Source organism: Perna viridis, chromosome 8 (genome assembly GCF_037379345.1).
Source record: "Perna viridis isolate PV_CMFRI_1.1 ecotype Kerala chromosome 8, ASM3737934v1, whole genome shotgun sequence".
Taxonomy (NCBI): Eukaryota; Metazoa; Mollusca; class Bivalvia; order Mytilida; family Mytilidae; genus Perna; species Perna viridis.
The window spans coordinates 37,889,227-37,904,324 of NC_142452.1; the positions used below are offsets into that span (position 1 = coordinate 37,889,227).

Sequence of the window (15,098 nt, forward strand, 5' to 3'; positions counted from 1 at the left end):
TGTTAATCCGTACATATTAAATCACTATATGTTATAATGGAAAGTACTTTGGATTCGTTTTTATTCGTTGATAATTTTTGTGGCCTTTGTAGGTAGTGTTGAACCACGAAATAAAAAAAAACTAACAAACAGTAATTTTCCGTAGATAAATCTTCACTCAGATAGTTTTATCTCGGTTACGTTCAAGTGTAACAGGAAAGAAACTATTTCGAGCGATCGAAAGTAAATAATATTTCATGGACAGTGGCCTCAGCCTTTGTCATCTTTTCACTGATATCGGTTGACATCAAAATTGCCGTCGGAAAATTGATGTTTTACTATTCCACGTTTAACTCGCGCTTCTTTTTTCGTTAGTATCAAAAGTACATTTGATCTATTTATTAATAAATACGATAAACATAATTTAATAAGGAAATTAAGTCATGTTATGTCTTATGTTTGCTAATAGAAAAATACCAAAGACACGAATAAACGCGTAAAATCAGCATTTGTTTGGCAATTTTGCGTAATTGATTGTTGTTACTGACAAAACATAAAAATATAAGTACAACATTTTGTAAGAATCAGACACATTTTGAAAAATATGAAACATGCACGTCATTATCCTACCAATCAGTCAGTAGCTTTTCACCAAGAAATCCCCTAAATTCGATATGATCGTTATTTTATCTATGCATCTGAAAATGTTTTAAATTATTTCATCAGAACGTTAAAAAGTTGACGTTTGGAAACAGTTATTGGCTGCATAAATGTTCATTTATAGTACATTTTAATGTTTAAAACTATTTATAAATTGATTTTGGTAAACCTGTACTTATTCTTTGAATCAATTTGTGAAAAAAGGCAAATTGCGTTGTCAAAGTGGTGGGATACTCCATACCATATTTCAATCGCTTCCTGATTCTTACCAAGTCTTATACTAAAATGATAGTCTAAGGGCACCCTGCCGAATAATTGGAGGATAAAAGTGCACAGACTGTAATCAACATCTCCATACATGTATAGATATATACGAGAAATATCAATTACGATTTACTGCAATATTTGTGTCAATAAGATTTTAAATGTGATTCGTTTGTACTTTTAAATACTCATGTTTATTCCTTTCTTATTATAAACAACACGTCCTTTGTTGAAGTTTTGCTCATGGTTTGACAAAATAAAAACATTATTATAATTGCAAATTACCTAGATATTTACGTTTATGTTGTAGTTCCTTATCAATGTTCCCCCCCCGGAACCAGCAGTCCTTTTCATAAACAATCGTAAGTGTTAAATTAGTCATAAGTTATGACGTCATAATAGGATTACGAACTAATACGCAATTGCTGATTCTAGTAATTTAGACTGATAATTGACTACATATTTTGAACTCAAGTCAGAATGTATTACCTTATTCAGAATAAGTTATTTTGTGAAAAAACAGTATTTATTGTATGATCTTTGTATTTATGGTAATGATCGTTTATCTACTATAAAGCCACTAAATCAGAAAGTTAAATAAAGGCTTATACCGGCTACATCCTTCTTTCAAACATCAGTAACAATATAAAAACATAAAAGGTGACGTGTGACGTGTCAATGTGAATTCACGAGAATAGGTATCTTACTTCCATTCAAAAAAGTTGCTGTTTATAGAGGAAGGAGTACAATTTTATCAATGAAATATTTTATACGTACTAACAATAATAAGAAACGCATAACTTTTTTCTGCACTATGATCAGTTTGGTTATACATGTAACGCAAAATTGAAAACTCTGACAAATATTCATCAAATTGCTGTTCATTTCAATAATAAAAATTCCAGAAGACTATATATCGGCATGATTCGACAAGTGTCACCTCAAAATCCCCAGAATAAAGTATGGGGTTAACAGACTTGCAGTGCATCACTGGCCACCGGAAGTGAAGGGTCTATAAGTAGTTTTGGAAATCCCAGTCTTTTCACAAGATACATGTGTATTTAGAAATCATAGAGAATAGAGTCGTCACATTCTGAGATGTTGTATAATATTGATTGGTTGTGACATGCATCATTAATTTGATCCTCTATCCTACATAATAACACCTAGATGAACTGTCCCGTACTACCATACATCGTGTACTAAGTTACAGCCCTAGATTAATCATACGAGGAGGAATCACCCGGCCAGCTAAAGCTATATTTTGTCTGGCCGAGTGGTCTAGAGCGCTGGACTTAGGGCAGGCGGTGTTGATGTCACAGCGGTACGAGTTCGAGTCCCGCGGAGGGAACGACAAAAATTTGCTTCGCAAATTTGACAGTTCTAACATCGTTGGGAATTTTTTAGACCCTTCTATATATATATATATTCATCTTTGTTTTATATCATTTACGCTAATGAAGTACCAGTCCATATACAATTCAGACGCTACCAATTATAAAGTGATTCATGGTGTAGAAAAAAGCCACCAAATAAACGATGCTTTTTCAGTCTACATATGCTTTACTTTCACATAACGACCATTTTCCTATTCAGATATGAACTTTTTAGAAAATCATACATTTATCTCCCACTAATATTAAACAAATCAATCCAAATCAAGATCAATAACTCTTGTAAAATTCTATATAATTTTTATATCAAAAGCGCGAAAACTAAATGAAAAACTAAGACTGGTCATGTGATAAGTTACTGTTTCTGAACAAGAAATAAAACTGAATATCGATGGGTTTTTGACATGCTTGAATCTTCTGTCTGATTTGTAGAAAGACTGCATCTTAAATAGTTTATTGTCATCGATGATAATTCAGGAACAATGACAGTCGACCAGTGTATTCTGCTTCACAATCTTTGGAGCAACCAAGTAATTTCCTCAGTAGACGATAAAAGTTATAAATATTCTTAATAGAATGGTAGAAGCAAATGGAGATCACGGTGTCTTTTTTCAAGGGCAAAACGTTTTCGCCTGAACATTATGTCATGTCAGATGAAAACCTACTCAGATATAAAGCAAATATGTCATGAACTCAATTAATTTTAAATACTAAATTCCGTTATTTAGAATTGGATTTCATTTTGACAAAGGTGACAGTTCATTATATGTGAAAGAAAATCCTGTAAGTATAACGCTGTTTTTGAAATTCCAATATGAAATAATTTCCTCTCCTGACACTGGAGCATTAAGCCATTTTCATCCTGATTAGTGAGCTACGTTATACTTTTTGTACAAAAACTTCAATCTCAATTTCAAGTTTTTTTGTAATATGTTCGACGACTTGTTTACTGGTTACCTTGGGCAAATTATTTGAGCTTAATAGTTCGATTACAAACTTTGAACTTTTGTAATCACGCGTAATTGGTACGTTTTCGGTATAAACTTATTTTAATTCTAACTACAGTACAACCTTCTAAAACGATCCTACATAAACTGGCGATTTGCTAAAACAAGAAATGTTGTGAAGTATGTTCATATCAATGTCAATACATTTTTAACATTTACAAACTGAACAGCTCCCTAAACCAAATAATTCCTTCAGTCTCCGGAAGATTCAATTTAGAAATATTTCTGAAGTGCTCCATTGATTTATAAATATGTTACTTTAAATATGGATCGTGGCACTTTTGTTTTCGCAATAAAAATGCACAAAAAATGAATTATTGTGAATATTTTTTTCGAAGAACATTATTACATGAATTGTGTGGCGAATTTGAAAATTCGCGCCAAAGTAAATAAAAAGTAGAAACGACTAAGAAGACAAAAAAAAAATGATGATTTGCAGTAGTCGTCACTTTTGCAGCATATCATTTCTATGAGAAAATGTAATTTGTTGATGCATTATATAATTTTTCTCATTATACGTAATTGTAAAGTGAAGTGAAACCTGTCTAAACCGAACCTTTTTTTGTACTGTAGAATTTGTTTGTTTTGGACAGGTGTTCGCTTTTACCCAGGTTCAAAATATATTTAAACTGAGAGGAAAGGACTTCAACTGTGTCTCGTATAGACAGGGTTTTGCTTTAATAAAGGTTCCGTTGGACAGGTTTCATTGTATATAAACAAATGTATACGTGTTTCAATCTCTAATTAATACGTTTATAACACGATATTTACAGCCATTTTGTCCTAATAAGTAGATTTTGATCATGATTATTGTCTTAAACATTACATGATATCGCAGGTTTATAATACAAAAATGTATTGCACATGTATTCGTGGATTTTAGTGCATAAAGATTGGTGTTCATGAAAAAAAAAAACATTCATTCAATCATCAAAAGAACTCCCGTTGCGATAATGTTAATTGTTATTACATGTAGTAATAGGTTGAGTTATCTTATTATCAGGTCCATGATGATCATGCTAAAGACTGGAACAACACATCGTCAAGCAAGTCGATAACACAATCAGTGTATCACAAGCGACAGTTCCGCATGGAGTCGATACATTTTTTATGAATCTTACAACTAAAGGCTATCAATCAGAAATGATAAAATGGTAATAAATGCTCCGTTTAGTCTAATTTCTTTCTTCATTAAAACATTTGAAATTCAAAAAGAAGCTGTATAATGAACATTTAACGGGTAAGTCATTTTTCTTAAGCGGATGGAAAATGGAATAAATTGTGTTGAGTAGTAATCGGATGTTTTGTAGTAAATGCTTAATACATATTCTGAATTACAATTATAACAACAATAACAAGATATCTAGCTAGCTTTGAATATTTGGTGATCCTTTTTTTATAATTACAGTACATAAAAACCAGGAAAATTATTTTGATTTTGAAAAAATCATTCCGATGAAGGAAAAAAACAAGTATATATTACATGAAAATATTAAAAAATAGAATTAACCGTGTTTGATCGTTCTTTGTAATTAGATGCCTCTGTAATCAGAATCCTTTGCAAAACGGATGTGAAATATACCGCGAATTGAAAACCGATGGTATATAACACTTTTTTTTTATATAAAATGGTAATAACTGTCACAATTCCTACATTAAAGTCAAACCAGTATGCGTATGTTAAACATAACTGATGGTAAATGTCAAGATAGTTAACACAATTTTTCTATTAATTAGTGACATTTAATTAGTGACATGATTGGTTTTTTTTAAACACTGTACACGCCAAATAACAATCAGTGTACATCATCAGTTTGAAAAAGATGATGGACAAGTAATTCACTATGCACTAAAAGACGAAAATTTCCGTAATACAAACAAAGAATCAGAAACGTATCTGACATGAACCAATCAGGCAATAGAAATACATAGGAGTTTACATTATAAGAGGGTGCTCATGCAAAAATCAGGCGATAGGTGGAACATGAAAAATTTGTTTTCAAACAATTTTCACCCTTTTCATATCATAAATGCAAACATTTTCAAAGTTGAATGTTGGTACTTGATTAATTTCAATGATTAATGAGAAATAAATTACGTAGAAAGCAATGAAATTTATTGAAGAAAGGGAGATAGCTATTTCATTTGATCAAAATTTTGTTGGTTGGTTCGGAAACTTTAAAATCACTTTCTTAGCTATCCATTTATCCTCTATATATGGTTATCATATTGACAGATCTTTCCTTTGTTTGTTTAAGTTTAGAAATTCTGAAATTGTCGAAAAAAAATTTCAAGATCCTTTTTATCTTCCGTTCACGATCATGCTGCGATTCATGATATCTATTATTAATCTGTCCACAAAGATTAGTATGGTAAGTTCAGTACCCTCAAAACTTTACTTTTATGAATTCTTGGCTTATTTTTCGGTTTTCACTGCATTTACGCAAATATCAAATTTGTGATATTTCGCTTAGTGACTATAAGTCAAAATGTCGCATATTCAGAGGCTTACATTGAATAAAATGATATTATCCAATAGAAAATTAAGCGTGCTTTTAAAAACGGTCCAATAATTTATCACATTTACGTAAACTTTAGTGATACTTGTTAATGAGTTAAATTCAAAGTTTTTAACATAGTAATTAGACTTACCGGAATGAACAACATTGATCAAAGAAATCCGTTAATTTGCTCTTGTATTGAATAATATAATGGAAATTTATGTCAGTGCGGGGCAGGTCAGGATCAAAAGGCAATTCATTACGATTAATGAACTACAGATATAAAATGTAGTGCTATATCATGCTATATCGTTTGGTCTAAAGATATAAAGTTAAAGAAAGAAAAAAATAACAAACATCACTGAAAATGGTTTTAATATGTTAGATTTAGATGTGTTTGATCTTTAACCTTATTCAATTGAAAAATTATTTGATAAAGAATGTACTCATTTGAGAACATTCTCGAGAGGGAAGCGGAGATACACTGATTATAACAAGCCAAATCTGTACCATATGCATATTAACCCGAGACTCTTGTATCACACCAAGCACAACAGGACCGAGGTTGATATAGGTCGAGGGATGATACAGCATGTAATACATAATTTAATATTTCATTTCTTATATATAATATATTGTAACTATAAATAAATTGTGTTTCGAGTAGAGGTGTGAAATAGGGTATACGATATATGTCTTGAGGTGTGATACAGGGTATGCATTATAGATGAAAGGGTACGATATAGTGTATACAATATATAAGGTAACGAATATATACTGAATATTACATGTCAAAATCTGTATCATATGCTGCATCAACCCGAGACTCCCTCATCTCCTTAGAAGCTGCGATGATATAGGTCGAGGGATGATATTGCTTGTGATACTGGTTTTGACATTCCATGTTATTATATCATACATTTTAACAATTCTTCAAGTATGGGCTGTGGAGTGGTGCGATATAGGTCTAGAAGTGTGAAACTAGTTATGCGATATATGTCTAGAGGTGTGATATAAGGTTTGAGACATAGGGTAAACGATATAGTGTTTTAACAAATGCTTATAATGCATCAACAAAAAAATATATATTTTAATCTTAATTTATTACATAAAGTTGTTCATCGTCAATTACACAGGCAAACCTGTTTTACCTGATTTTCATAAACTTCAGACGATTTTCAGTCGAATGAGCAAGTTAACCTTGCAACAGATTTCAAGTGAAATTCATGTGAATTGAGTCGTCACGTGTTTTCATGTAATTTTCTGTTAAATGAATTTCATGTGAAGTCACGTTGATTTCATGTAATGTTGATGTAATTTTCCCTGTATACATAAATAAACAAGACCGTGCAGGGTCACTGTCACTGTAGATGTTCAAAATTAGTTCAGAGGTTTACCCGGTATGTTTATATTTTCAATTACAAAGCTACACAATTTGATAAAATAACAATTTTGAGTATACAAACCTACCTCTTACGAAAATAGGAACGTATCATGTCAATTTTACATTCACAAATAATGAACAATAATGCCTAATATCTTAACAATGTTTGCTATTTTACCTTGACACTTTTTTCAATAAATTTGATGCATTATATGAATAAATTTATTATATTTGATTAAGGAGACAATATTAAATTTAATTTTTGTTAACAGAAACCTATATAAATGTTTTGTTAAGTACCGTTATCTGTCCGATCTAGCAGATGTGTGGTTAACACGATGTAGAGAGTATGTAATTTTTACAAACATGTTTATTACTTTTATTGCGTACGTATTAACATACGCTACCACAGGAGTTGATCCAGAGAATGTATGTGAAAAGGGGTGCCAGAGGGATTCCAGAAGGATTTTCATTTGTTCATGTTTGCCAAAAGCCAAAATTAAAAAAAAAAAAAAAAAAACGCGCAATATGTCTGTATCTATTTTAGTATATATATGTAAATACAAATAACTGTGCCTAAATTATTGGAACATCATGCTTGACACTTTACAAAGACCTTATATGTTATTGTAATTCATTTTTTACATAAAATGTCAATAAAAATTCATTTATATTTAGTAAACAGAAAGATTTGACGGAACTAAATGCTGTCTTACAAAATATCAAAGACGCTTTCACTACCAGTACCCAGGTCATGCTGTAAGTATCCGTTAATTTCAATTCTGTGGTAAGAATCAGGCAATGAGTGGTACATTATTTTTCTCACTTCGGTCATTTTTGACCTCAAACATATTCAATATTTCTAGAAAACAACTTTCTGAATCTACCCTGAAGCATCTGTGACTTAGATATTTTTGACTGCTTGTTCAGGGAAAATAAGTGGAAAAATTTGTCAGCCATTTTTCATAATACAATTCAACTAAATTTCACCTAAAAACATCATAAAAATGCAATTTTGTCAAACACTTTGATGGTTATTACTAGAGGTTATTAGGTATAAATACTTGGACAATGCAATAGCATCTCTGTGTATTTTTTTATTTATATACCACACTTTATACACATTTTGTCTGTTTGTTAGACAGAAAAGTACTTAAAACTTGTTTCGTTGCTTTGTTTTTAGACTGTTTAGATATGAGTATCGTTTTGTCTGCGACGTCATTTTTAAAATTTTTATTATGGAGAACTCAACTCAACTATCACAAAATGATCAGAAAAATGTCAGGGTCACATGATAAAAAAACTAGTTGTCAAGAAGGGTCTTTCCAATGTTATATAATACTAATATATTTAAAACAGATTAAAACTTTCTTTGAAATCTGAAAGAAAACCTTGTTGAGTTGATAGATAAATAACGGACATTTTGAAACGCAACAAAAGTAACAGCGATAACCTAAATACAAAACAGTGAATACATACAGATATCACGAAAAGGTCTTCAGCAAAGTAAACACACTCGGCGGGTGTTTCTAGAAAGCAGAGGACGCTCACCCTACCGGTGCAACTTCTCCATGCTCCCAGTTTTGTTTTGTAGACTCCAGTTGCTCATTTGCTTTTGTTACTTTGTATGTATTATTTGAGTTACTTTATGTTCTTTGTTGTGTATGTCTGTTTTCCATGTCTGGTCTTTATCCCTGGTTTACATTCTTTTGAAAACCTTTGTTCCTTTGATTACTCTTTTCAACTCTAAAAGACTCCGACAGTAAAAGTAATAAAATCTACGATAACAATACATAAAAATGCAATGAGGTTAGGCAGATAAGCCCTGGATATAGCATTTTCATTACTATTATTATTATTATTATTATTATTATTATTATCATTATTATTATTATTATCATTATTTACTTTTATAACGTACATATCTTTACATTTTTAATGTTTTATTCTTATTTTTTTTTGCTCAGTTTTATTTCTTTTTTTTTTAATTTTTAGCTATTCCCTCATTGAAATAATAGCACAATATTTGTATTTACACGGCTGACTTTTGCAAATAATGGATATTTGTAATTGTAAGCAGACATTTTAATTTAAAGTGAATTTGGTTGCAACAGATACGTGCCTTTTAAACATCTAGAGTGACCAAATACAGAGTTTGTTAGAAAAATCGGTAAAAGATCGTAAAATACTAGTTTTATTATTAACTGTAAACAGTCTTTGATAATTTTACTATTAAAATGTCAAGTTGCTATAAGACTACTAGGATATTTTATGGTATGTTTTCTCTTCGATGGGTTTTGTAAGACTAATCAAGGAAACAACGATTCAAAATCAAAAGAAATGAGGGACGGACAAGAAAAACTTGGAGCATGAACCAGGTGCACCGGTAGGGCAAGCGTCCTCTGCAACTCTAGAAACACTCACTGTGTTACTCATATTAGAACGCTTGTTTTAAATGCATTCAAATATACATGTGGAATTCTCATCCAAATATATAATCGGTCTTACAAACGATTCAGAATACAAAATCATAAACTGAAAATTCATTGAAATACCAATGACCCATTTTTCATACATGTAATCTTATTCTATAAAAAATCTTCCTTATTTAATGAACAAATGATGTTTAGGGAAATATAATCATTTTGTTGTTCGCCGATGCTGTCGATAACTACAACAGGAAGGATGTAACAGAACCAGTCACGGCATGGATTCAGTGTTAATTGTAACAATGAAAACTTCCATGTGATATGCCTCTGATATATTGACTTCGAGAAGATGGCCTAATTTGGCCAAAAAAAAACAAAAGTGCAAATATCACTAAACCATATTAGAAGAGGGCAAAAAGAAATTAGTTTGAACCAGATTTGTAGAAAGCAATAGAAATGACAACAAAAGACGGAAACATAAAATCACTAACTAAGTTCCCTTTAAGTCAAAACAACATATGCCGGTGTCCCTTTTATAATGTCAATTTTCAATTCTGTATTTCTTTTTTTTTTAATTTCAATTTCCTAATATTTTAACTGATACAAACTTGGTAAAATTACTGAAGTTTATAGCATGGTATCTGAAGCCTGTTATCAAAAACAAGTAACTTTCTGTAATTTCTCCATAGAGAATAAAAGACACACTTAATTATTGTACCAACGTAAAAACAATGTTAAAAATTGGAACATTGTTTCGAACGTCAAAATTTTTCTCCGCCTTACAGCTAATACATTCGTGCAAGTGGCTTAGAATAGTTTCATTTGTGATTTAAAAATTATTGTTTGAAGAGAGCTAATTGAAAACCAATTAGAAATATGTAAAACTTAAAATATTTTAAGCTTATGTTATAGCACGTCAAGAGATAAAAATCTGACAAAACGTAAAAGAAAGTGAAATTGTTAAACAAAACATTACATAATTTAAGGCTCCTGGGAAAGAACATAAAGCTATCTAAGCAAAAGAAACGCGTACCTTTTCTTTTGTCTTTATTGGTTAGAGCCAATAAAAAACATCTTTGTTAACGTAAGCCAATAAAATACAATCTAGGAATTTCGAAACGGAAATCAAGGAAACCAGAATTATAACATTAAACAACAAGAATACAATCCAAAGACAACAATCAGAAATAGAAAACGGAAATAGCCAAGAACAGAACAGAGCAAAGAACATAAAATAGCAAACATAACAGGCACATGATAACAGAGGTAAATTATTAACCCGGACTTAACTAAAAACTGGGAGCATGGACCAGGTGAACGGTAAAAGTAAGCTCCCTAAGCTTTCCTTGAAGCATTCGCCGATTTGATTATACAACGTCATATTCAGGTAGTAAAAATGAAAAGAAAAATGATGCCACGGTAAACGAGTCTCTTTTAGAGTTGAAATTTTTCATCCCGCTGTTGTTGTTATCTCTTTGACATATTCACCATCCTAGTTATATTTTTGTATAAAACGATAGGTTTTTAGGCTTATGGCCATTGGCGTGTTATGTTCCTGTCTAATAGAAGCTAAAATGCACCTACATGTTCGTAAGATGCACCTACATGTTCGAAGGGTATATATAATAAACCTCTCAAGTATACTTAGTTATTAAAGTGTGTGCAGTGTTTATAGTAAGAAGTTCTTTTAAATCATAATCATAAAATGAGCACTGAAGTGATGAGAAGAAAATATTATTAGCACATGAATGATGTTACAACAAAAATTGAAATAACACCAAATCAAATATTTCAAAAACACAAAGCTAATCACGAAAGATCAAATACGATACAGAGGAATCATAGCATTCGTTGCCTTTTTATGATAATATACTTGTATGATGTATCTTTTTTTCTTTAATAGAAAATGGTATTACTATAAAATATCTCAGGCAAAAAAAAACATGAATATTTTTAAATGTTATTGAAATTAATAGTTTTAAGCATTAAATTGTCTAGATCGTCGAATCAGGAAATCGATTTAAATTATGCTTTTAAATATTTGTTTTAAATTCTAATTTGTATTCCATTCATGCTACTAGAAACCTCCGTTTCGTAAAAGTAAAAATACTATAATTTCTCTTACCTTGTTACTACAATAACCTCGCAGATGATTACATCAACTGTGTTGCCATTTATCATTGATAAACTACCGTAAATGTATTGACTTTTCTCCAAGGCTTCTTAATTAGTGACATAATCATTTAAGAAACATACTGAACACCGTATCCACTGTCGAAGACCTATCGGGAATAACCTTTGAAAGCCTGTCCAGTTCGAAACTGAATTCCAAATGATACAAGGATTAACATTAAGTAAAATATTCGATTGACTGCCAGATGTACATTGCGAATGGATATTTTCTAATCAATGCCATTCATGATATTCGTACAGACGTATGGTCATTCGTACAGTTAAAGCAGTAGGGCAATTAAGATCTTGTACAGTTTCGGTTATTTCATAAAAACAATTAAATGTAATTTAAGCCTGAATATTTCAAAACGTGATCATCTGAATGGAATTCAGCATAGTTCTTGTGAGATATCAAAATTTGTATTGAAATTCAAAATATGAATAAGTACAAATATTTTACGCTGAAATAACTACAAGTCCTGATAATTTGCTATGGTTATTGATAATGTTTTTATCAATAAATATTTGAATTACATGTTTATTCGAATTTGAAAGACAATGCCCAATCTTACTTTGCTATGCAATATAAAACAAAGAATTGGAATAACCTTCATACTACTTGCAATATTTATTGAATGATCTAGAAATTGGGGGTAGACCTAGAGTAAGGGACACAGCTCTTGGAAATCATTGGAAGTTTTGTATTCTGCATTTTATATCAATCTCATGTAAGCATCAAAATAACTTGGATTGATTATATTCTGTTTCAAATAAAAGGTTGATAGGCTTTAGTGAAAGTGAATATGATACAACCATATCACTGATTTCAAGAGTTTTGTCCCTTACCCTAGTTCTACCCCCTAATTACAGGGCCTGTTGAATTAATAAATAACGTAATATGCATCACGTTAACAATAATGAACCAAAAACATTTTTTAGATAATCATATGTCCTACAAACACCATGTATTTCTAATACAGAAAATTCAAAGTGTTTCTTCTTCTAATTAGATATAAATTCAATGCAAACAAATCTTAATTTTGATGTAATTTACAAATCATTGCTTCATTAGCAATTTACCAAACTTAGAAATGTAATAGATAATGCAATCGAGTAAGATAAAAAAAATATCTATTGTTATTAAGTACGATAACAACTAAAACGAATTGGTAATCAAAAACAGTTGAACCTGTTGATACACTCTTTAGAAGCTCTTAACGACTTTTTATCTTTATCAGAAACAAAAGAAAAACATTTTAAAGGCCACGTATATAGCAGATTACAAATTAACGCGACCTTAATCGCAATTAACGTTGGAATAACCGTTTTAGTACATTTGAGTTATCTTTCCATGATATGTTATAAAGCAATTAAAACCCCAACCACAGGAAATTGTTATGCTTCCATTCGTCTTTTGCGTGACATTTTGAAGAATACAACAACAAATACGTGTAGACGTAATCAGTGGCTTGATAATTATGACTGCTTTGATGTTTGAAAATGTACCCGTTTTCATCCGTTCGAGAATAAAGTTTTAATATCATGGGAAAAATACAAATAGCATGCCTATACAATTTTTCAAATATTTAATGTTAATAGGGTAAACTCCACATTGTTTTTTTTTTTAATAAGTCATTGAACCGAACCGAAAGTTCTTAAGTGTTGATTAGAACTAACGAGGTATGTAAATCATATAATGATGCAGCGTTGTATCAAAGTACAGGTAATATTGTTGTACATGCAATTGTGTTGACAAATAGGACTCTCGATGCGCTTTTACATCCTTTCAGACATGTTTTCAGGTAAAGTATTACTTGAAAAGTCATTTAAGGTTGTGTTGATCTTCAATGAACAATGCATGACCTTTGTGATTTGATATGACGTCCAGTTTTTAACGTTGATCTTAAAGCTTGACATTTATTGACAGATAAATCATGTAAAAACGTTTGTATAGTTCCCATTCTTAATATGGAAAGAATAATCAAGGGAACCAAGGTTATAACGGTAATTAAAAGAATGTAATCCAGGGACACAGACCAGATATGGAAAAACAGACATACATAACAAAGAACATGAAGTAACTAAAATCATACATACAAAGTACCAAAAGCAAATGAGCAACTCGGACTCCACTAAAAACTGTGAGCATGGACCAGGTGCATCATAAAAAGTCAAGTCCGGCGTAGACAAATGCGTTATCTTAAATGCTAGTGAAGAGATTGTATACTGCATGTCATATTAAAAGCAAAGGAAATGGTCAGCGGTCATGTGACCGACTGGAATTCCCATGATTTCTTATATTTCAAATCGTACTGTATTTCACGATACCGGGAGAAAGGGTTTTGTCGTCAACAGCACCATTTATACTTATTAAATAGCACAATCATTGGCGTTAAATTACTTGGTTAGCACAGAAGAAACGATAATCAAGCACCTGCATTTAAATTAAACCTTAAATTAAATATGTTTGTTTGAAAGTTCTATTTGAAATTGTACGATAAAATTGGTTTAAAGGGAGATGTTTTCTTCTAAAATAAATGGAAACCCATTGTGCACTCGTCGAATCTATTTACAATCACATCAGTGATCATCTCAATCGTGATAAAAGGTTACTTAACTGGTGACCATGATCACACTATCAACATGTCTTCAACAAAAGGATTTTTTAAACAAGTGTCGTCTGTCGTTTGTAAATGTATGTAAAGGTAAACAAGTTACATCGGAAAATAAATTAAAACCTGTCCAAACAAACCCTAAAAAATCTGAAAACTTGTTTAAACCACACACTTTCCGAAAGTTCTCCATATGAATTATAATAGACGTTGACCCTGACACTTCCAAAGGTTTTTTTTTATTTTAATTTAAATAGACAATGATACCTGATAAATCGAAAACCTGTCTAAACTAAACCAATTTCAAGGTATAAAAAGGTTTGGGTTCGACAGGATTTTACTTGACAATCTTTGTTTAATGTCTGTATTGAAAATAACCATATGTTAGTTTTTCTTACGTTTGGTATCTCAGAAACTGATTTCAATATTAATGTTTGACGCAAACAGGTTTTATTGAATTTAAACTTTTAAATGAAAATACCCCATGTTTATTGCATGATTGATGCGACTCCAAAACGTATCGTTCGATTAATATCAAAATGTGTTACCTAGATTTCCGTGATTCAGATATTTACAGACAAGGCCAAAATCTATACTTGATATTTCATGTTACAGTAAAAAAATTTATGAAGCTTCTTTTTATTTGCGTCCGACTTAAATGTGACGTTTTCTGTAAAAACAATTGCATTAAACAGA

General features: G+C 30.9%; 1 protein-coding gene across 5 annotated transcripts in view; it reads right to left on the minus strand.

Moving 5' to 3' along the window:
- Window positions 1-15,098, minus strand: part of LOC148610399 (soluble guanylate cyclase 88E-like) — a 139,364-nt gene that overhangs the window by 49,948 nt on the left and 74,318 nt on the right. Inside the window, exon 1 of one of the 5 annotated variants that reach the window (XM_088543025.1) lies at window positions 11,744-11,885. The exons of the other annotated variants lie outside the window; for them this stretch is intronic. The gene's annotated coding sequence lies outside the window, so the exon portion shown is untranslated. Of the gene's footprint in view, window positions 1-11,743; window positions 11,886-15,098 lie in introns of those variants that run through there. 5 annotated transcript variants of the gene reach the window in all.